Source organism: Pleurodeles waltl, chromosome 4_1, assembly GCF_031143425.1.
Source record: "Pleurodeles waltl isolate 20211129_DDA chromosome 4_1, aPleWal1.hap1.20221129, whole genome shotgun sequence".
NCBI classification, from domain to species: Eukaryota; Metazoa; Chordata; class Amphibia; order Caudata; family Salamandridae; genus Pleurodeles; species Pleurodeles waltl.
In genome coordinates this window covers 47,665,328-47,686,627 of record NC_090442.1, presented here as the reverse complement: position 1 = coordinate 47,686,627, position 21,300 = coordinate 47,665,328, and the positions used below count along the sequence as shown (strand labels likewise).

General features: G+C 44.2%; 1 protein-coding gene across 1 annotated transcript in view; it reads left to right on the top strand.

Moving 5' to 3' along the window:
* Window positions 1–7,199: 7,199 nt before the first annotated feature.
* Window positions 7,200–21,300, top strand: part of LOC138287361 (zinc finger protein 850-like) — a 153,206-nt gene continuing 139,105 nt past the window's right edge. The window contains exon 1 of the mRNA XM_069227733.1: window positions 7,200–7,328. The gene's annotated coding sequence lies outside the window, so the exon portion shown is untranslated. The remainder of the gene's footprint in view (window positions 7,329–21,300) is intronic.

Here is a 21,300-nt window from a genome sequence, read left to right as displayed (position 1 = left end):
CCCACACAGTTTAGACAAAGAAATCCAGAGTTATGGACATGAAACACAAAAACATGGCACACAGGAGGCACGACAAATTAATTTTGTGAAAAAATGTTTGTGATGTGGGGTCAAGGTGGGAGAGACTGTGCAAGTTACAAGTTTATATTATTAGCCACACTGATTATAATGCGCAACGTCTACTCCGTAGTCAATGCGTTACTGTTTTTCTGCAAAAACCTAATAAAATGTGTTAAAAAAATGTAAGTTGTCATGTTGGGGTCCAACTCAAGAGTACCTGTAAACTTGTCTGGGAGTGTAGGATATGGACACTGAGAACACAAGGTATTGTGCACCTCGTTTTCAAATCCCTTACGTGAGTGAGTCTGGATATAGTCTGTCAGGGCACTTAGTCAATAAAACGAGGCTGGATGACGGCATATGGGTTGAAAAGGATATTGCGAGGAGGGGGTGTCGCAAAACTGATGTCATTAGACTGATGATCCTATCGTTTGCACTTTACCAGTGGCTGAGATACTTCTTGTGAGTGGTCCGACTCCGACTGATGAGAGGACTGGGAGGAGGAGCCATCTTGGGCGTCAACCAGTTTGCAAGGGACCCCACAGTGGCCAGATGCTGACGAGGCCACCATACTCATGGTCCAAAATAGCAAAAGAGGACTAGTGTGCCTTTTGAAGGCCACCATTCACGACCCTTAGTGCGCCTACCAGAATTGTGGGACGCACTTCCAAAATGGGGGGAATCCGCCAACGAGCCCAAAATGACCTCACACCGACCATAGTTAATAAGAAGGTGCTTAAAGGGACATAGTTCTCGTACCAAGGCTCTATTCACAGTGTCTTGCATATGGTAATTCAGTGCCTCCACCAAACTTTCCTCCATCTGATACTCATCAGGGGCATCAGCATAGGACTCCAAAGACTCATCCTCATCAAAATAGTCGGTCATAATGGTATATTACAAGAACAACATCAAAGTGAAACACAATGCACAAATGTGCAGGGGGGAGTTAACCTGGGGGAAGGGACCTCAGGTGAAACTGCAGAGGCAGAGCTCACTGCCCCTGTCAGCCAGACAGAAAATCAATGTGGGGGGAGCCACCTGTGTAAACTCCCCTCAGTCAGAGCCCTTAGCTGTCTTTAGCGCCCCGTTGGGCATTCTGGGGCTAGCACGGGCTGAACAGAACACTCATCGGCATGCAAAGTATTTTCCAGAGTGGAATGAAACTAGTGAATTGGAAACTTGCATGCGCTGAGCCTTCCCAAACAGAGACTGGCCCACTCCCGCTCCACTGCTGACTCCGAGAGTCACCCGAGAGGGACAGAGACCCTCACAAAAGTTGCACGAGAGCCGCAATGACCTAAAGAAAGCAAACAAACGCAAATACACTCGCAAACAGCACTTGGAATGTCAGAAATAAAATACACTTATCTGCCTCTGCTGCAGCAGCAAAGAAAGAGGACGGATTCTGTGTTCAATGGTTTCTAAAGGGCGAGTGATGTCCTCTGATTGGTAGGGACATGGACTTATGGTTATGTAGCTTAAAACTTTAACTGTTTTACTTGGTGGATGTATGCTTCACAGTAAACAGAAGCATAATTAGAAGCCTCCAGTCCTGACATAGAATAGGTTTCTTTCATGCCCGTTTTTAATTCATTAGATTTTACCACATCAATTGAAGCACCGTCAGTACCCAATGAAAAGACATTATAAGCTGCAGCTCAGTTGCTGGCTCTGGGTATGTGTGTTTTTAGAAAACCAACAAACCTTATATATCACTGCATCCAGAAGGGTTTGATGGACGTAACAGTACATAACGTTTGTAAAGTAGCCACTGCAACACAAAAATCGCAAATGAAAACTTTACTACAGGGAGTGCAGAATTATTAGGCAAATGAGTATTTTGACCACATCATCCTCTTTATGCATGTTGTCTTACTCCAAGCTGTATAGGCTCGAAAGCCTACTACCAATTAAGCATATTAGGTGATGTGCATCTCTGTAATGAGAAGGGGTGTGGTCTAATGACATCAACACCCTATATCAGGTGTGCATAATTATTAGGCAACTTCCTTTCCTTTGGCAAAATGGGTCAAAAGAAGGACTTGACAGGCTCAGAAAAGTCAAAAATAGTGAGATATCTTGCAGAGGGATGCAGCACTCTTAAAATTGCAAAGCTTCTGAAGCGTGATCATCGAACAATCAAGCGTTTCATTCAAAATAGTCAACAGGGTCGCAAGAAGCGTGTGGAAAAACCAAGGCGCAAAATAACTGCCCATGAACTGAGAAAAGTCAAGCGTGCAGCTGCCACGATGCCACTTGCCACCAGTTTGGCCATATTTCAGAGCTGCAACATCACTGGAGTGCCCAAAAGCACAAGGTGTGCAATACTCAGAGACATGGCCAAGGTAAGAAAGGCTGAAAGACGACCACCACTGAACAAGACACACAAGCTGAAACGTCAAGACTGTGCCAAGAAATATCTCAAGACTGATTTTTCTAAGGTTTTATTGACTGATGAAATGAGAGTGAGTCTTGATGGGCCAGATGGATGGGCCCGTGGCTGGATTGGTAAAGGGCAGAGAGCTCCAGTCCGACTCAGACGCCAGCAAGGTGGAGGTGGAGTACTGGTTTGGGCTGGTATCATCAAAGATGAGCTTGTGGGGCCTTTTCGGGTTGAGGATGGAGTCAAGCTCAACTCCCAGTCCTACTGCCAGTTCCTGGAAGACACCGTCTTCAAGCAGTGGTACAGGAAGAAGTCTGCATCCTTCAAGAAAAACATGATTTTCATGCAGGACAATGCTCCATCACACGCGTCCAAGTACTCCACAGCGTGGCTGGCAAGAAAGGGTATAAAAGAAGGAAATCTAATGACATGGCCTCCTTGTTCACCTGATCTGAACCCCATTGAGAACCTGTGGTCCATCATCAAATGTGAGATTTACAAGGAGGGAAAACAGTACACCTCTCTGAACAGTGTCTGGGAGGCTGTGGTTGCTGCTGCACGCAATGTTGATGGTGAACAGATCAAAACACTGACAGAATCCATGGATGGCAGGCTTTTGAGTGTCCTTGCAAAGAAAGGTGGCTATATTGGTCACTGATTTGTTTTTGTTTTGTTTTTGAATGTCAGAAATGTATATTTGTGAATGTTGAGATGTTATATTGGTTTCACTGGTAATAATAAATAATTGAAATGGGTATATATTTGTTTTTTGTTAAGTTGCCTAATAATTATGCACACCTGATATAGGGTGTTGATGTCATTAGACCACACCCCTTCTCATTACAGAGATGCACATCACCTAATATGCTTAATTGGTAGTAGGCTTTCGAGCCTATACAGCTTGGAGTAAGACAACATGCATAAAGAGGATGATGTGGTCAAAATACTCATTTGCCTAATAATTCTGCACTCCCTGTATTTCTATATTTTTAATATTGATTTTATATTTCTTTTTAGTTCAACCATTAGGTTTGTTGTGTAAACCATAAGTGATCTGAACAAATTATCTCTCCCTGAATTCAGAATTTTTACTAGTTTTCAGAAATGTATAGCTTTCCGGGTTCGCACCTCCAACTGCTTCCACCACAAACTGCACGTAGGTTAAAATAAAAAATAAAAAAAAATATATATATATATATATATATATATATATATATATATATATATATATATATATATATATATATATAGGCACACTGAACTACCACTTACAAAAATGCAATAACTGTTGTAAAATAACAGGTTTTTACAACTATGGCAGTTCCTGAAAGAAGCTGGGATGATGGTGATCCTAAATCAGCAAACCTTTTGCTGATACCCTTTTCAGAAAAAAACACTTTCTTGCACTGCATGAAAAACAAAGGTTTTTATAATTTGTCTATTTTCTCTATTCCCTCCTTGGGAATATAGGCTACGTTTAGAATCGCTAAAATGTAGGCAGGGGAGAAGGTACAAAATTTGAGTGTTTCTTTGGTGGAAGAAAGTTAGGAAGGTCTTAGCGTGAAGACTGGTTTTGCCTGATGCTACACTGATCAATTACCGGTGACTGAGAATTGATTCAAGTACCGCCCCACTTCAGTGAGATGACCTAATAAGCCAAGGGTATGCTGTGACGTGGGACCCATGCTCACTGTCACACTGGAACCAAGCTACACCTGATTTAAGAGCCCCTATCAGGGAAAAAATGGTCTTGGGTTGCTTGTGTTTCGATTCAGGGAGTACCTGGTGTTCATGCTGGACCGTTCCTACTGGAGCAGTGTCAAGACTGATTTCTGGGTCCAAACTGAGGTTGCATGGTTTACAACATAAGGATGAACTAGTTTGGGCCCAAGTAATTACCAGTGGTTGTGATTGACTCAAGTATTCTGTTGACCACAAGCCCAATTTTACCTTCCCTCCCACAAATAAAGAGGGTATAACTGATCACTGAGGCAGCATGCCATATCAGGGTGTTCAACAAATTGCTGAGGCCTGTTGAAGCCTCAGTCTGGTGTCAACAGCACACAAAGGCAATGATCGACTGCACAGGTAGGGAGAGGACTACTGCGGAAAGGGAGAGGGCGACAGTGAAAGAAGAGAGGAAGTGCAGTGAGGAAGGGAGTCAGTGACATTGCAGGAAGGAAGCCAGCAACAGTGCAGGAAGGAAGCCAGCGACAGTGTAGGAATGCAGCCAGTGACAGTGCAGGGAGTGAGTGGCAGTGCAGGAAGGCAGTCAGTAACAGTGCAGTAAGTGAGTAAGCGTCAGTGAGGGGACACTATGGGAATGAGTGACACTGCAGGAAGGGAGTGAGTGACAGTGCAGGAAGAGAGTCAATGACAGTGCAGCAAGGAAGTTGGGTGTAATGCGGGAAGGCAGAGATTGACAGCGCAAGAAGGCAGTGTAGGAAGGTAGTGACAGTGCAGGAAAGGACTGAGTAACAGTGCAATGATTAAGTGGCAGTAAATAAAGTGTGCAAGTGAAAGTGCAGTAAGGTAGTCAGAGGCAGTCCATGTAGAGAGTGAGTGGCAGTGGAGAAATGAGGGTTAGTATCAGTGCAGGAAGGGAGTGAGTGTCAGTGTAATAGGAGAGAAACGGAGCAGGAAGGCAGTGAGTGACAGTGCAGGAAAGGAGTGAGTGGCAAAACAGGAAGGCAGTGGGTGGGAAAGCAGGAAGGCAGTGAGTGACAGTGCAGACAGTAAGAGGCAGCGCAGGGCGTATGAGACAGTACAGGAAGACAGTATGTGGCAGAGAAGGGAGTGAGTGGCAGTGCAGTAAGGGTGTGAATGGCACTGCAGGATGGAAGAGATGTGAAAGTGCAGGAAGTGAGTCAGTGGCATTTCAGCAAAGGAGTAAAAGGCAGTGCAGGAAGTCACTGACAGTGCGTGCAGGTAGTAAGAGGCAGTGAAGGGATTGAGCAAGAGGCAGTGCAAGAATGTAATGAGTGGCAGTGCAGGATGGGAGTGAGAACCAGTGCATGGATTGAGTTTGTGGCAGTGCAAAGACTGAGGCCCTCATTACAACCCTGGTGGTCGGTGTTAAAGCGGCGGTAATACCGCTAACAGACCGGCGGTAAAAAAAAAAAGGGGATTTGGACCATGGTGGTTACTGCCATCCAAAACCACCACTTTAACACGCCAGGGTGGTAACGGCCGCTGGGCTGGAGACTTCGGTCTCCAGCCCGACGGCCGCCACAATCCCACCCTTGGGATTACGACCCGGCCTACTGCCATGGTTTATGTGCCAAACATACCACCACAAAAACCATGGCGATAGGCACTATCAGTGCCAGGGAATCTCTTCCCTGGCATTGATAGGAGTCTTCCCAGGCCCCTCTCACTCCCCAGAGTCCTCCCCTACCCTCCCTCCTGCACATATACACACCCACACCCATATACACACACATGCACACACGCATACCCACCACCACCACCCATGCATGAACACATACATACCCACACAACACACACCAATATACCTTGTCACACACATGCATTCACAACACACAACACTCACTCATTCATGCATGCATCATACTTGACTCACACCCGCATGCACGCATACCAATACATACACACCCCCACATACACACAACACCCTTTACCCCCCTCTCCGGTCGGAGAACCCGACTTACCTGCTTGCAGGGGTCCTCCAGCTGGAGACGGTCCGCGGCGCTGCTGTCAGCAGCAGCGTCCGCCAGCAATACACCATCAGGCCATAGCCTTGCTCCTGATATGGTCGGTGGTGTTTTGCTGGCGTAGCAGTGCTGCTCTCAGCAGCGCCCCGGCAGCCATGACCGTCCGCGGTGTGCCACCAGCATTCTGGTGGAATACCGTCGGCAGTCATGATGCCGGTAGACAGCTGGTAGCCACGGTGGGGTATGCTGGTGGCCGTCACCGTGGCGGTAGTTAGTTGATACCGCCAATGTTGAAATGAGGGCCTGAGTGTCAGTACAGGAAGGGAGTGACAGTGAAGGAGTAAGATGCAATGTAGGGAGGGGGAAGCAATGCAGAGATTGGGTGACTGGAAGTGCAGGGAGGAAGTAGCAGTGCAGGGAGTGAGCGAGTGATAGTGCAGGGAGTGAGTTGCAGTGCAGTAAGAGTGGGTAGCTGTGCATGAAAGAAGACACTGATTTCCGAGAACCTCCCAGCTCCTTTGGATTCTGGAACTGGACACGAAGTCTGTCGTAAATATTCTTGGTTTGGTATAAATAAATGCGGTAAACTCAGATTTTTTCTTCTATCTCTTTTAGTGAGCCTTCTGCCTCTTTTCCTTTTGGGCGCCCCGGCTGCATCCTCCACAGAGCCCCCTTCAGTCCTATCTGCCTGAAGACGCGAGTGTATGAGGAGGAGTGATTCCTACTTTATAAAGTCTTGATACCTTTTGAGTTTCCTGTGAGTTTCTGCTTCCTTTATCAGAGGCCAAAACACGGCCGCAGGGCGGTCTGCGCATGTGCGGGGGAGAAGTGTTCGCCCCTTTCCTGTTGCAAGACTAGTCTAGAGCAGTCTGCGCGTGTGCAGGGAAGCGAAGTCTGTTTGCGCAGGTGTGGCGGGGAGAGGCACCATCTTTTACGTTTAGTGGGCAATCGCCGCAGGTTTGGAGAGCAGTGTTCGCAACTTTCGTTGAAAGCGTGAGTGCGTAAGCTTCTTTTTCCGTGTGAGCTGCAGCAGGGACAGCACCAGCATCAGACGATGATATCACTTCCGGCGTCTGCTTTCGAAGACGCGTTCGCCATCTTACTTTGTGTCAAACCAAGGGTTAACTCCTTCCTCTGCTCTGCTCTGTCCAGCTCGAGCGACAGAGGGAGGTGAGAGCCTGGAATTGTCTGCACAGGTTCCTGCTCAGGTAGGAGATTGTCAGCACTTTCTGCCGTGTTTGTAACAATAGACTGAATAATCCTGGAGGAAATCTCTGCCAGGAGCCGGGCTGAGCTGGGCTCTTCTATCCGGGGGCCTTTCCTTCCGGCCCTGGGGTGTTTGTAGTCATCAATTCTGTTAAAGAAGGTATCGGTGCACTGCACTGCATCTTACTGCACCATGAGGAATCTGTGCACATTGCATCATACAGCATTATGAACAATCTGCGTGTGCTTTGTAGATCACTCAAAAATCTCTTGCCGCTAAATAAGGATGAATCCTAAATAGCGCAAAATTTCGAGAAAAGGCGAGTCTTGAGCTTCTCATGGAAATGCAGATAGGCGAAGGTGGATTATGAGTGTGTCTGCCTTTGATCCCACAATTGGAGGGGGGGGGGGGCAACACTGAGAATCACCTACAATCAAAAGAGGCTTAGCATGAGTGGATGTGACCATCTTAAAGCAAAAGATTTGTGTGGCAACTCTGTGAAACCCTCTTGTTTACCAGATGTCTGTGAAACCCTCTTGTTTACCAGATGTCTGGAATAACATGTAGAATAGTTTGGCCAATACCATGCTGCGTGTTTGCACTTCTGAGAAGAAAAAAAAAACAGACGAAATCTGCTAAACAGACTGTCTAATATAGAAGACAGACTTCTCATAATGTTAATGCTGAGGACATTAATTGAATGCTTATACACTAAGGGCTCTCTTGGTGCTATTTATAGAACATGACTGAATACAACTAAGTAAAAGGCTGAAAAGGAATGTATTAAATTAGATAGAATAGGAATTGTCCTCGGTGCTTGAGCGAGCTTATTGCAGTGATGAGCTGCCAAATAAGAGAAGGGTTTAACACTTGATACAACTTTCCTGATACACGTAACTACTAAAATATTGAAATTGGAAGAACAGAGTAGTCAGGGTGGCTGGTACAATTTTAAAGCGTGATTTCCAGAATGGGGAAACACCTCTGTGGACATATTTGTGTACAGTGCCCATGGATTTCAAAACAATCCTCTTGAAAATGGAAGCCAGTGAGGTTTAAGCAGGATAAGCTTCGCCCAGGCAAACCATGGAGCTGCACTGGCTGCTTGATTTTGTTCAGCCTGCAAATTACTAAGCTGCTGTTTAGACACCACACCATATGATAATTTACAGTAGTCTAAGCAAGACCATTTAACACTCAGACTAAGCTTCTGTGAATGTCCATCAATTTGAAGAGGAAGGATAAGCCTAAGGCTACGCAAGATCATGTGCCAGGCTAATACAAAAAGGGAGATTTGGGAGCTAAAATTTAAGTTAGCGGAATGGAAGTCCAAGGTTTCTTACCACGAGTTTGGAATCAGCTCATGCTCTGAGATCAGAAGGCCAGAAAAGCAACTGCCCTGGAATGACATTGTTGGCAACCATGTCAGTCTTTGACCTACTGTTCATGACTTATGGTCTTTGAATTCCGCCCCTTGGTTTTGTAACAGTGCATGGGACTTTTCATTATTCTTTGTGTTTTTGAAGTTTTCAGCCTTTTGTGTGCTCTGCTTTTAATTAGGGTTACTGTTTGTGAGCACCATATGGGTGAGATCTTAAGTTGTGTCCAGAAAGCTGTGCAGACTCTTTTGTGAGTTTGATAGTATCTGATTCAAGGGAGCACTCACTGCTGTTTCCCGGCAACAGTGCTTGAAACATTCTTGTTAGGCCTGGCATCTTTTGGCATATTTCTCTGTCTTTTTGTCTTCTGACCTGTTTTTATGGTATGCTGGATGTTGTTTTGGCTGGTTTATTGACTGCACTTTTTACCACTGCAGATCAGTGCTAAAGTGTGAGTGCTCCATGTGTAAATTGTATTGGTGATTGGGTTATCCATAATTGTCATATCTGATTTACTAGTAAATCCCTAGTAAAGTGCACTAGAGTTGCCCAGGGCCTGTAAATCAAATGCTACTAGTGGGCCTGCAGCACTGATTGTGGCACCCACATGAGTAGCCCTATAAACATGTCTCAGACCTGCCGCTGCAGTGTCTGTGTGTGCAGTCTTGCACTGCCATTTCAACCTGGCAATTGTACCCACTTGCCAGGCCCAAACCTTCCCTTTTACTATACGTAAGTCACCCCTAAGGTAGGCCTTAGGTAGCCCCATGGGCAGGGTGCAGTGTATTTAAAAGGTAGGATATGTATTTAAGGGCAGTTTCCCCGTTGGGAGCAGATAGAGATGTGGAGTTTGGGGTCTCTGAACTCACAATTTAAAAATACATCTTTTGGTAGAGTTGGTTTTTAGATTGTCTGTTTGAAAATGCCACTTTTAGAAAGTGGGCATTTTCTTACTTCACCATTCTGTGCCTCTGCCTGCCTGTGGAATCCCCATCTGGGTTAGACTGTTAGTTGGGCTATTTGTGAATTCCCTCTATAGTGACACCAAGGGAGCTGAGGTGTGCCCGCATATCCTGATGAGTCTTCCTGGGCTAGAGTGGGGCGGGAGGAGCTGACACCTACCCTCGAAAGGGCTGTGTCTGTCTTCACACAATGCAGTTTCCAGCCCCCTGGAGTACATCTGGAGCCAGGTAGGGGCACAACAGGATCCTGTAAACAACAGAGACTTTCCTTTGAAGTTTGTTTGCTTCAAAGGAAGACATGAATGTAAGTAGTGGGCCCAAAACCCCAGACTTTTATAAGAGCCTCTGCCAAGGAGAAGAGCTGTAGAAGGAGTACTGCCCCTTTGCTGTGTGTGCTTTGCTGGGTTGGCCTGCAGTTGCTTCTTCTGCCTTAAAGAGGACAAAGACTGTACTTTGCTGTGTATCCTGCTTGTGAAGTTTCTCCAAGGGCTTGAAGTAGAGCTTGCCTCCTGTTGGAAGTCTCGGGGATATCGAATACTTCAGGTTCACCTGCCTACACCACTGGGAACGGTGTATTTTGTGTGCACCAGAAGAAAACGACCACAATGCCGCTACCTGCACTGCGACCTGACGACACCCGCACAGAGCCATTTCCCACTTGGCACCCCAAACCTGGTCTCACCGTCACCTGATGCCGTCACCAAGCCGCTGCTTGCACCGTGACCTGTGGGCCCGCACTCCGCTTCGCCAACAACCCAGCCTTGGTATCCCAGATGCCGCCGCTCTACACTGACACTGACGCTGCTGCCTGCCCGTGGCCTGGGGACACCACTTGTGAGGTGCACAAAGCACCACCCCACACTGCAGCCCTGGTCCATCGATGCCCGCGCCATACACTCCAGTGTCGTCAACAGGCGTCCCTGTCTGCCCTGCGACCTGTGGGCGGAGCACGTTCACGTCGTACCCCCGCTCTGGGCCTACCGACAAAAGCACTTCAGCAATGACCACACCACTGCCTGCACTGCGCCCTGGAGACACTGCACCATCCTGCTTCACACCGCAACCCTGGTCTCACCCATGCCGCAGGACACCATCAGCAAGCCGCAGCCTGCACCATGACCTGTGGGCACTGCATATCGCATCTTCCCTCTTCGCACCGCAGTCCAGACTCCATCAACGCCAGCGTTCCTGACTTTGTCATCAGCTTAGAGTTTGATCTGCAATGCGTGTGACTTCAAGGACCCAACAACGTTAGTGATGCTGCACTCCAGTTCTCATCGCAAGGATCACAACGTCCAACATTTCCAAGGTACTGTTTGAGGGTCTTCCCGACACCGTATTTGGCCCACGACCCCGCAGTTGGCCTGAACTGTTGGATTTGTTGTTCACAACGCCGTGATAGCCCCAGACAGAGCTATGGACTTCAAGGAACTGTATTATTAAGTAATTCTTGCAAAACTCATATTTTTATTACTGTATGTTTGATTTTTCTCGTATTGGTCTTGTTTTATACAGATAAATATTGCCTTTTTTTCTAAAACTGGTGTGGTGTCCTTTTGTAGTGTTTTCATTGTATTATGTTATGTTATGTTATGTTATAATTGTTTATATAGCGCCTAACTGCCCAGAGGCCTCGTAGCGCTTATACTGCCATAGCGAAAATGTACTGTTTTTGTTCGTGCAGGAGTTTAAGTTTTAAATAGCCAAGTCTTCAGATCCTTCCTAAAAGAGGTCTCTTGTGAATTTGATCTAATATTGAGAGGAAGGTTGTTCCAGAGCAAAGCACCTTGATATGCCAATGATCTTCCTCCCCATCTTGCTTTCTTCACTGTTGGCACTATGGCCAGGTTAGCTGAGTGGCCTGGCTGGAATGTAGACATGTGCCAATGTTTTAAGCGTTTCAGGACCATTATCAAATATGGCTCTAGGAATGTGGCATAGAGCCTTGAACTGAATCCTTTTCTCCACAGGGAGCCAATGTAGGGACGCGATTCCTGCCCGTATGGAGTGTTGCTTAGGAGTATTTAAAAGCAGACGTGCAGCTGCGTTTTGTACCCTTTGTAATCTTAGAATCACATATCTTGGTGATCCTACAAACAGGGCATTGCCATAATCAATCCGAGAACCTATCAATGCCTGAATAACCAGTCTTCTTGCAAGAAACGGTAGTATAGTTAAAACCTTCCTCAAAGTCCTGAGCAGGGCGAATGAGGTTCCTGCTATTCTATTGGCATGTTGAGACATTGAGAGTAGGGGATCCAACCATACACCCAGGCTTTTAATGAGACATTTAGGGGGTGGAAGGGTGGGCACTCCTCTTAATAGGCTAGAATTAACTAAGGGCCTCTTTGTTTCCAAAGAACATAACCTCAGTTTTATCGTCGTTGAGCTTCAATTTACTTCCCGACATCCAAGTAGCAACTGCTTTCAGACAGGGGCCTAGTGCCGTACCCATATCTGGGTGAGTATTGGAGAAGGAGACGACCAGTTGCGTATCGTCTGCATAGGACACCAGGTTCAGTCCAAATGGCTCAACGATCTCTGCCAGTGGCCGCATGTAGACGTTAAAAAGTAGCGGACTCAGAGCCGACCCCTGAGGGACACCACAACTACTGAAAGTGCGCCTAGAGGTATATGATCTATCCAGTACCTGAAAGGACCTTCCATGTATAAATGAAAGAATCCATTCTAGTGCGACTCCGGCGATTCCACATCCCCGCAATCTGTCTTTGAGGATATTTAAATCAACTGTATCGAATGCCGCACTCAAGTCCAAGAGGATGATCGCGGTTTCAATTCCTTTATCCATCCTCTTTTTTGCTTCTTCTGTAATGGCAATCAGTGCGGTTTCTGTCCCATGCTTAGGCCTAAAACCCATCTGGGTAGGATGTAGAAGCTTTTTTTTTTCCAGAAGCGTAGACAACTGAGAATGTACATGCTTCTCCGCAAGTTTAGCCATTAGAGGCAGCAATGAAATAGGTCTGTAGTTGGTCAGTAGCTTGGAATCAAGATTTTTTTTTTAGGAGGGGCTTGACAATAGCCTGTTTCCAGGAGTCTGGTACTGTGCCAGAAACTAATGAAGTGTTAATAAGTTTAGTAATTATCGGGCCTAATGCTGGTGTTCCCATGGATAGAATCTGAGGGGGGGCAGGATCCAGCGGAGAGCCTGATTTCGTTGAGCTCAATAGTTTAATAACTCTGTCCAGACTAATGGGAGTAAAATTTGTTAGAAAGATTTCCTCCCTAGCCTCCTGGTTCATCGTCCCCTGATCTTTGATTGGGGAGTTGGGGAAGGCTACATAGATGTTCTGAATTTTACTTAAAAAGAAACTTGCCAGATCCTCTACATGCTGCTGTGGGGAGTCCCTAGTTTCTGACTCCTCAATTGGATGAATAAGATCTTTTAAGGCGTTGAATATTTCCTTGGGTGAATTAGCTGCTGCTTCAATTTTTTCAGAATAGTATGTCGTCTGTGTCTTTTTAATTTCTAAGTGATATTCTCGAATCAAATTCTTGTATTCCCTTTTCACAGAGTCATCTTGAGTGTATCTCCATTTCCTCTCTTGCTTCCTACATTCTCTTTTCTTCTCAAGTAGGCTTATATTGAACCATGGATCCGATTTCTTTCGGGGTATTTTTTTGGTAGAGGAAAGGGGTATGATTTCCTCCAGGCTCTCCTCTATCCATTTGTTCACGGAGTGCGTGAAATCTGTTAAATTGTTTGTATTTATATTTCCTGGTCTCTTTTTCTCCAATGCGTTAATAAACTCTGTGGCCTTTAGTTTGTGCCACTTCTACGTAGAGGGGCCCCAGTATTCATGCTCTTATAGTGAGAAATGGATAGTTCTAACTCTAGAAGGAAGTGATCCAACCATGCTAGCGGACATGAGGATAAAAATTCTAGACCTGGTACATTGGAAAATACCAGATCAAGTGTATGTCCTCTATTATTAGTAGGTCCCTGAATTAGCTGTATTAGGTCAAATGCATTCATGTCTGCTATCAACATCTTAGTAGAAGCATTATCTACATTTTCCGCATGTAGATTAAAATCTCCCAACAATAGGAAGTTTGATTTAGTATATACTAATTGTGAGATATTCTCTGCCAGTGAGATCATAAAATCTCCCATAGGACCTGGTGGACGGTAGATCAAGACACCAGAGAGTGTGTAGTGAGGATTCACACTGATGGAGAAAGACATACTCTCACAATCTTTAATCAAGGTGGGTGCTGTTGTGATCTTACATGTATCTCTATAGATAACTGCTATACCACCCCCTCTGTTAGGTCTGTCAATTCTGCTAATTTCATAGCCGGTGGGGAGTGCCATCACAATATCTGGAGCAGAGCTTTCATCCAGCCAAGTTTCTGTCCGAAATAAGGCCAGAGGTTTTATTTGTTCCACCAGAAGGTGAATATCCATTATATGAGCTCCTAACGAGCGACAGTTGACTAATGAAATGGGTAGTTTGTCAGAGTCCTTAGCTTTTTGAGAGTCCGTATGCATTTGGAAGGACCAGGCACACGAAGGGCATCTATATTTGCCAACATAAGGATCTATGCTCTTAACACACAACTTGTGAGATTTAGTATTTAGGAGGAATAATTCCTCTTTGGAGTAGGTAATAGTTACCTTCTCTGAGGAGTTTCGGGCATAGTTTCTTGTCTCTTGGCTCCGTCTGGCGCGGACGGGCGCAGACGGGCTTGCCTTTGGCGCGCCTTCGGCGTGCCAGCGGCGCGTCCGCTGCGCGCCGCGGTCATGGCGTCTATAAATAGCTCTCTAACAGTAAGAGGCTAGAGTACTAACCCACAAAATGGCAGCAGTTTTCCGATCTATATCGGAAGGGAGTGTCCTATTATTAGTATTGTTTTACCCCCGATAGTTTATGTGGAGGATCACGTTTTTTAACTAAGGTCAGCCTTAATTACACCAGCATGCCTGTCTATCTTAAAAGAGAAATCTAGGCAACTATCTAAAAAACGATTTTCATTGTGAATAAAAAGCGAGCGTGTGCATCTACAAAGTGCAAAGTGCATAAAATGTCAAATTCAGTACATCAGATTCAATACTAGCATTTCACAATTTAAAACTCAAACAAACAGTGGCTTGCCGCTGGCAAAAGCGTAGGTAGTAGATCAGAGAAGCTCTGCCTACCTTCCGCTGCGCGCCGCGGTCATGGCATCTATAAATAGCTCTCTAACAGTAAGAGGCTAGAGTGCTAACCCACAAAATGGCGGCAGTTTTCCGATCTATATCGAAAGGGAGTGTCCTATTATTAGTATTGTTTTACCCCCGATAGTTTATGTGGAGGATCACGTTTTTTAACTCGGGTCAGCCTTAATTACACCAGCATGCCTGTCTATCTTAAAAGAGAAATCTAGGCAACTATCTAAAAAACGATTTTCGTTGTGAATAAAAAGCGAGCGTGTACATCTACAAACTGCAAAGTGCATAAAATATGTCAAATTCAGTACATCAGATTCAATACTAGCATTTCACAATTTAAAACTCAAACAAACAGTGGCTTGCCGCTGGCAAAAGCGTAGGTAGTAGATCAGAGAAGCTCTGTCTACCTTCCATATTACTGTGTGTTATGTGCAAATGCTTTACACATTGCCTCTGAGATGAGCGTGACTGCTCGTGCCAAGCTACCAAGGGGGTGAGCAGGAGTTATCTGAGCTGGATATCTCCCTTACCCTGGCTAGAGTGAGGGTCCCTACTTGGACAGGGTGTAAATCGACTGCCAACTAGAGACCCCATTTTTAACAATCACACAAAAAAATATGAAGTATGTCAGATAAATATGCTTGCACTGTTTCACAAGTTTGTTCTGCTATGTAGAATTTTATTTTCTAGGAATTTTGTTGTGAAGGATAAAATTTGCCGTAAAACTTGATGATTTTTCAAAATCTTGTGCTTAAATGTTATTTACCCTGTTGGGGCCCTAACTCTGCCCAAGAAGGTTTAACAACCTTCTGTTTTTTTTAATGAATTGGATGTACATATACCATATTTTAAGTTGCCCAACATAATTTCTACTTTCCATTGGCCTGTTCTTTGCAGAGGCATTGCTGATTCACCATTCAGTCTTATTTATTGCATCTTACTGTATCAGCATGTTCAACTCTTGCCACCTTTTGAAGTGAGCACTTCTTCTAATATATTTCGAAATACCAGGAGGTCTCAACCCCACTTGTAGGTAGCACTTTGATGTCATGGAAGATCATAATATTAGGACCAGGGAAAGCAAATTGTTAAAATGTCTTTGGGTGTTGCCTAGCATTTTCAAGGGCAATTTCTGTTCTATGAGGCCACTTGGACAGGTTAAGAAGGGATATCCATGGATTATCCATAACTCCAAACATCCACGGGTCAACATGTTTCAGCTAGTAGAAGGTTTGGGAGAAATATTTCACCACAGATTATATTGAAGGAAGCATTTGGTTTGAGATTGCAAAAATGAACTGTTGGAGCATAAATATCACAGCCATTGACATGTTACCTTAAATCACTGTGTTGTGGAGTTGCCTGATGTTTCTCTAGGGATTGTATTCGTAATTACATCACCGGAGGCAAGGATTCCTCAGGCTTAATAAAGCAGTCAAAATCTTGTTGCTACAACACAGATGTCACAGGCCAAGATTTGTACCATTAAATCACAGTATATTAGCATTGTCCTGTGTTGCTTGAGCATTTATAGGGGATGAGGGGAGCCAGTATGATAACATGACAAAACTGCATGGTCTCAAGATTCTAGAATAGAGTGGAGCAGGGAATATATTCATTAAGTCCACTGATGTGTGTGGATAGTCTATTAATCCACCACTGTTCTTTTTCTAAAAGAAATGGCACTCTCGTTCATTATGATCAGTTCAAGCACCATTCAAATAAGCTAATTCACAGTGTGTTTATTGTCAGTATAATGGCTGGCCATCTTTGTGGTAGCTCTTTTACATCTTACATTATTCCTGTGTTTACAGTTGAGGTGTTTGGCGGTTTGGGTAGTCCAAGGTCCAGTGTTTGGGATGTTTTAATGAAATGGCAAACATAACAAGATCTGCGCAGATAATGTCCTGTGACCTTGGGTAACCACCACAACTGTTGTAGGACTCTTACCATGTGGGTAAGACTGCATAGTTTAGGACAGCAGCAATACTGAGTCAGTCCCACACCATCTGGAAGATGTCGGTCTGACTTCTTTGGTTAGCTAGCAGCACCGCACCTAAACCTAGAAAGTAAAGGTGATTTGTGGCAGCCTAAAACATGACACTGTTACTCTTCTGGAATGTTGTGGTGGACAGATCATCCCCCTTTCTCTCAGTTACACAGTCTCCCACAAGCCAAGGTAGACAAGGTAGATGCAAAATAGGTTTCAATATATTTTTTGAAACAATTGCATCCGATTAGAAAACCATGAGCTGCGATGGTTAGGTAGAAGAAGGATAATTCAGCAATTATCATTACCATTAGAGTGAAGAAAATAAAGAATCTCACCATCTAGGTATGATTACAAAACCTAATGATTCCTACCTATACCCTAATGTCTAAAACCTGAAAGCATAGTGGTGTTAACCCTTCTGCCTCTCCCAGCCTATGGGAAGAGCCCCAACCCCATACCTGAAAGACGGACAAGGGCCTGCATTTTGTCTGCTGGCAATCCTCCCATTTGACTGAAGACTCAGGGCCAGGATCAGTGAAGCTGTCAATTAAATGGTGTACATCCTCTAATGGCCATTGCTGGAATGCCCTTTAACCTCCTTAGGCCTCTGGTGTTTATATAACAAATTATGGAGTGTTCTAGGAAGAGACCTGACGTGATGTTATGTCTAGAGCTGAGGGTTGACTCCGTAACTCCTGAAGTGGCAATACTAGTTAGAATATTGTGTACAAGACTTGACAGCCTTGAGCAGGGCACAGAATGAAATGTGTGCATTGGGCTGATAAAATGTGCAACACGAACAACTATGCCTTCTCAGAAAAGGCAGACGATTAAAATATAAAAACAGCGAGCTATAAGTAAGCTGTGCTAAAAAATATTTTTTTTAAAAAAAAAATATATATATATATATTTAGTATGACAGTACACTTGGATATTTGCATTAACAAGCCTCTGTACCTCCCTGTCTCTTGTCATCAAAAAACCTTTTATTCTAAAAAAAAATATTAAATTTTTATTCTTTATTTCTTATCTTTTTTCGTTACATAATTTCTTGAACAAATTTTGAAAATTTATAACCGTTTGGTTAAAGGGATTTTTCAAACTACATATACCAGAAGACATTGCAATTTAGAATGGAGGGGAAAAACATCTCGGATTTTTGTGAATTATATTCCTTGAAAGAGAAAATAGATCTGTTAAAAGTTTTTTGTTATTTTGCTTTGTTTATAGATATTTATTTGTATTTTGCAGTGATGTTTAGAAAGAATTGATTAATTTTGGTGTTTTGTTTTGGAACCTTTTTTTGAAGTGGGTGTAGTTGATTTAAAGCGCCAAATCCATGTACAGGAAACCCCTGTGAGCAAGGTCCGGTGTGACCGAAACGCGTCAGGAGATTCCTGTTTGTTTATTTTGCTTGAGATTTCACTAATGGAATTAAAATAGAATGATTTATGGCACAACGATGGAGTGCGGTTCTTCTCTTTTCGAATCTGAAAGAGAATCCTGGCTACGGGCCTAAAGCTAAAATAAGGGTGCCCAACCTAGGTGCAAGGATGAACCCACAACGCCCTCCCAATTGTTGGTACACAAGTGTAGGTTCCAAGACCTAAAAAGAACAAAAATCATTCCAACTATCTAAAAGCATGCTAAAATGATATACATAAAAATGATAAAATGTCCAGGTTGACAAACAGATCAGGTCGCGATATGCAGCAGCATAGAAAACTGGTCAGTTTAAAAGAAAATGTTAATTTAAAAATCATTGGGGTGTCGCAGGAGGTCACCAAGCACATCACTAGAAATAGAAACCCAGATAGACTTCACTTCGGCAGACGATAAAGCCACCAGCTCGTCAATCAAACGGCTGAAGGAGCACACGTGATCTTCGGTCGTCAGCCATAGTTCTGGCCGAGGGGGGCAGCGTTCCGTGCCGCACAAGATTTTGAGGCACCAGGAGCCACTAGATCCACAAAGGGTGGCTCATAGAAAGCATCACCCAACAACTGCTGTCTCACTGGACTCGTCCGGCAAAAAGCCTTCATCGGCATTACGTCTATAGAAAGTACATGTTGCAAAGTAAGACACACTTGCAGTGCACATTTGAAAGAGCATCATAAGCAGCACAAGACGGGCTGCTCACAGTGGAGAATTGGTCGAAATGACAGTAACCAATTCTTATCAAGTTCTTCCAATAGTGATGCTCCAAATACTGCGTCATGCGTTGATGACACAGTTCTGCTGGTGGGAGCTCAATCATTGCCCCATCTCAACGAAAAGAAGTCATTGCAAATCAAATTAGCAACAGTAGGATACCGGCAATGAATGCTAAAACTAACAGGAATCCTCTGAAAACATTCAAAAAAAGTGAGTGAATGGCCGAATGTATAACTCCAAACACAGTCTGAAAAGTGCTGACAAATTCAGAACCTACAGTCTTAAAAAGTGTACAATTCCAGTGGTGTTGGACGCATTGAAGATGTGACTTACCAATTCACCGTAATGTTACATAAAATTTGTATTTAAAAAGACTGTATCCCTGCGGACGGCCTTGCCACTTGCTTGCCATAGGTTTCATGGGCTGATGCAAGAGCCATGTGTTTCCCAAATAAAAGTGCTTTTAATCTGCTCAGCTTGTTAAAATGTACATTATAAGTAGCAATGTGAGGCCAAAAGTCTTCTACTTTCATCTTATGTGTGGGGTGGGGGAAACGTTCCCACAGCACGTCACAATTTGAGAAATAAAAATCACATAAGTGACACCTGCTCTCACCCCACAGCAACCTTGATGCTCAGCATCAAGTAACTCCCATTCAAAAGTAACTAAAATACTGGGGGGATGGGAATACCCTTCAGATAGCAGAATTCGCAACTGGTTCATTACATGTGCCATGCCGAACCATCCGCTTGCAAATCATAAAATGTCTTACAGAATTTTCACATTCATTTCCGCTAAGAAAAACCTCTTTGCTGGCGTTTTGGCATTTGTAATCAAACGGCAACACTCACACCTCCTGGATGTAACAGTCGCCTAACTGCTCAAACCTGCCACACACAAGGTGAATCGGAATGTTGATGGTGGCAGAGTGATCACTCCATGTATTAACCACACTGATGATGATGTTTCAGCTACTGTAAAAAAACAACTTTTCTAACTTTTCAATGTTAAGCATGATGTAAATAGCTTTTTTCTTAACCATCATCTGTTATTTTTGTGTGAGATTAAATGTGGCAAATAACTCCTTAGAGTTAACATGCTTCCAAGGCTTGCAGCCGTTTTTCAGAACTTGATAATGGATAATGGACCTAAGCTGACTCCGACCATTGGTGTAAAAGTGTCGTGTCATTTTGAACGAGCTCAGTAGCAGAAGACACATTGTTGTTTAATGTGTAAATGCGGTTGGATAATGTGTTCATACCATTATCGACAAGGGCTAAAGCTTTATGTACGTTTTCTTTAGCTATCTGCCTTAAACGTGCAGCAGCTTCCATTCATGAAAACTTCCATATTTCTTTATATATTGCATATAAGGAACACTTTGAGCGTGGTTTTCTAGGACTTAAAAAGAAATCTTGTAATTCAACATCTTCAGAAAGGAAACTAAGGTATTCTTTTACAGATGTTAATGTGGAAGTTTGTAACCATTGCTCACAAAGTTTACCCACACTGTATGTGGTAACCATACTTGAGTGCTGTGTGATGACTTAACGAGGGTCCGGTCTGCTCGCTCTAAAACCCCATGTAGAGTTAAAAGTGCATGAAAACCATTTCTGTCTACTGGCCACAATAACCACCCGCTGGGACCTAAAAGTGATGAATTTAAAGTGCCGCTGTGAGAAAGTAGCCTCTTTCTAGCCTTGTTACCCCCACTTTGGGCCTGTTTGTGAGTGTATGTCAGGGTGTTTTCACTGTCTCACTGGTATCCTGCTTGTTAGGGCCCAGTGCTCATAGTGAAAACCCTATGTTTTCAGTATGTTTGTTATGTGTCACTGGGACCCTGCTAGTCAGGACCCCAGTGCTCATAAGTTTGTGGCCTATATGTATGTGTTCCCTGTGTGGTGCCTAACTGTCTCACTGAGGCTTTGCTAACCAGAACCTCAGTGGTTATGCTCTCTCATTTCTTTCAAATTGTCACTAACAGGCTAGTGACCAATTTTACCAATTTACATTGGCTTACTGGAACATCCTTATAATTCCCTAGTATATGGTACTGAGGTACCCAGTGTATTGGGGTTCCAGGAGATCCCTATGGGCTGCAGCATTTCTTTTGCCACCCATAGGGAGCTCTGACAATTCTTACACAGGCCTGCCACTGCAGCCTGAGTGAAATAACGTCCACGTTATTTCACAGCCATTTTACACTGCACTTAAGTAACTTATAAGTCACCTATATGTCTAACCTTTACCTGGTAAAGGTTAGGTGCAAAGTTACTTAGTGTGAGGGCACCCTGGCACTAGCCAAGGTGCCCCC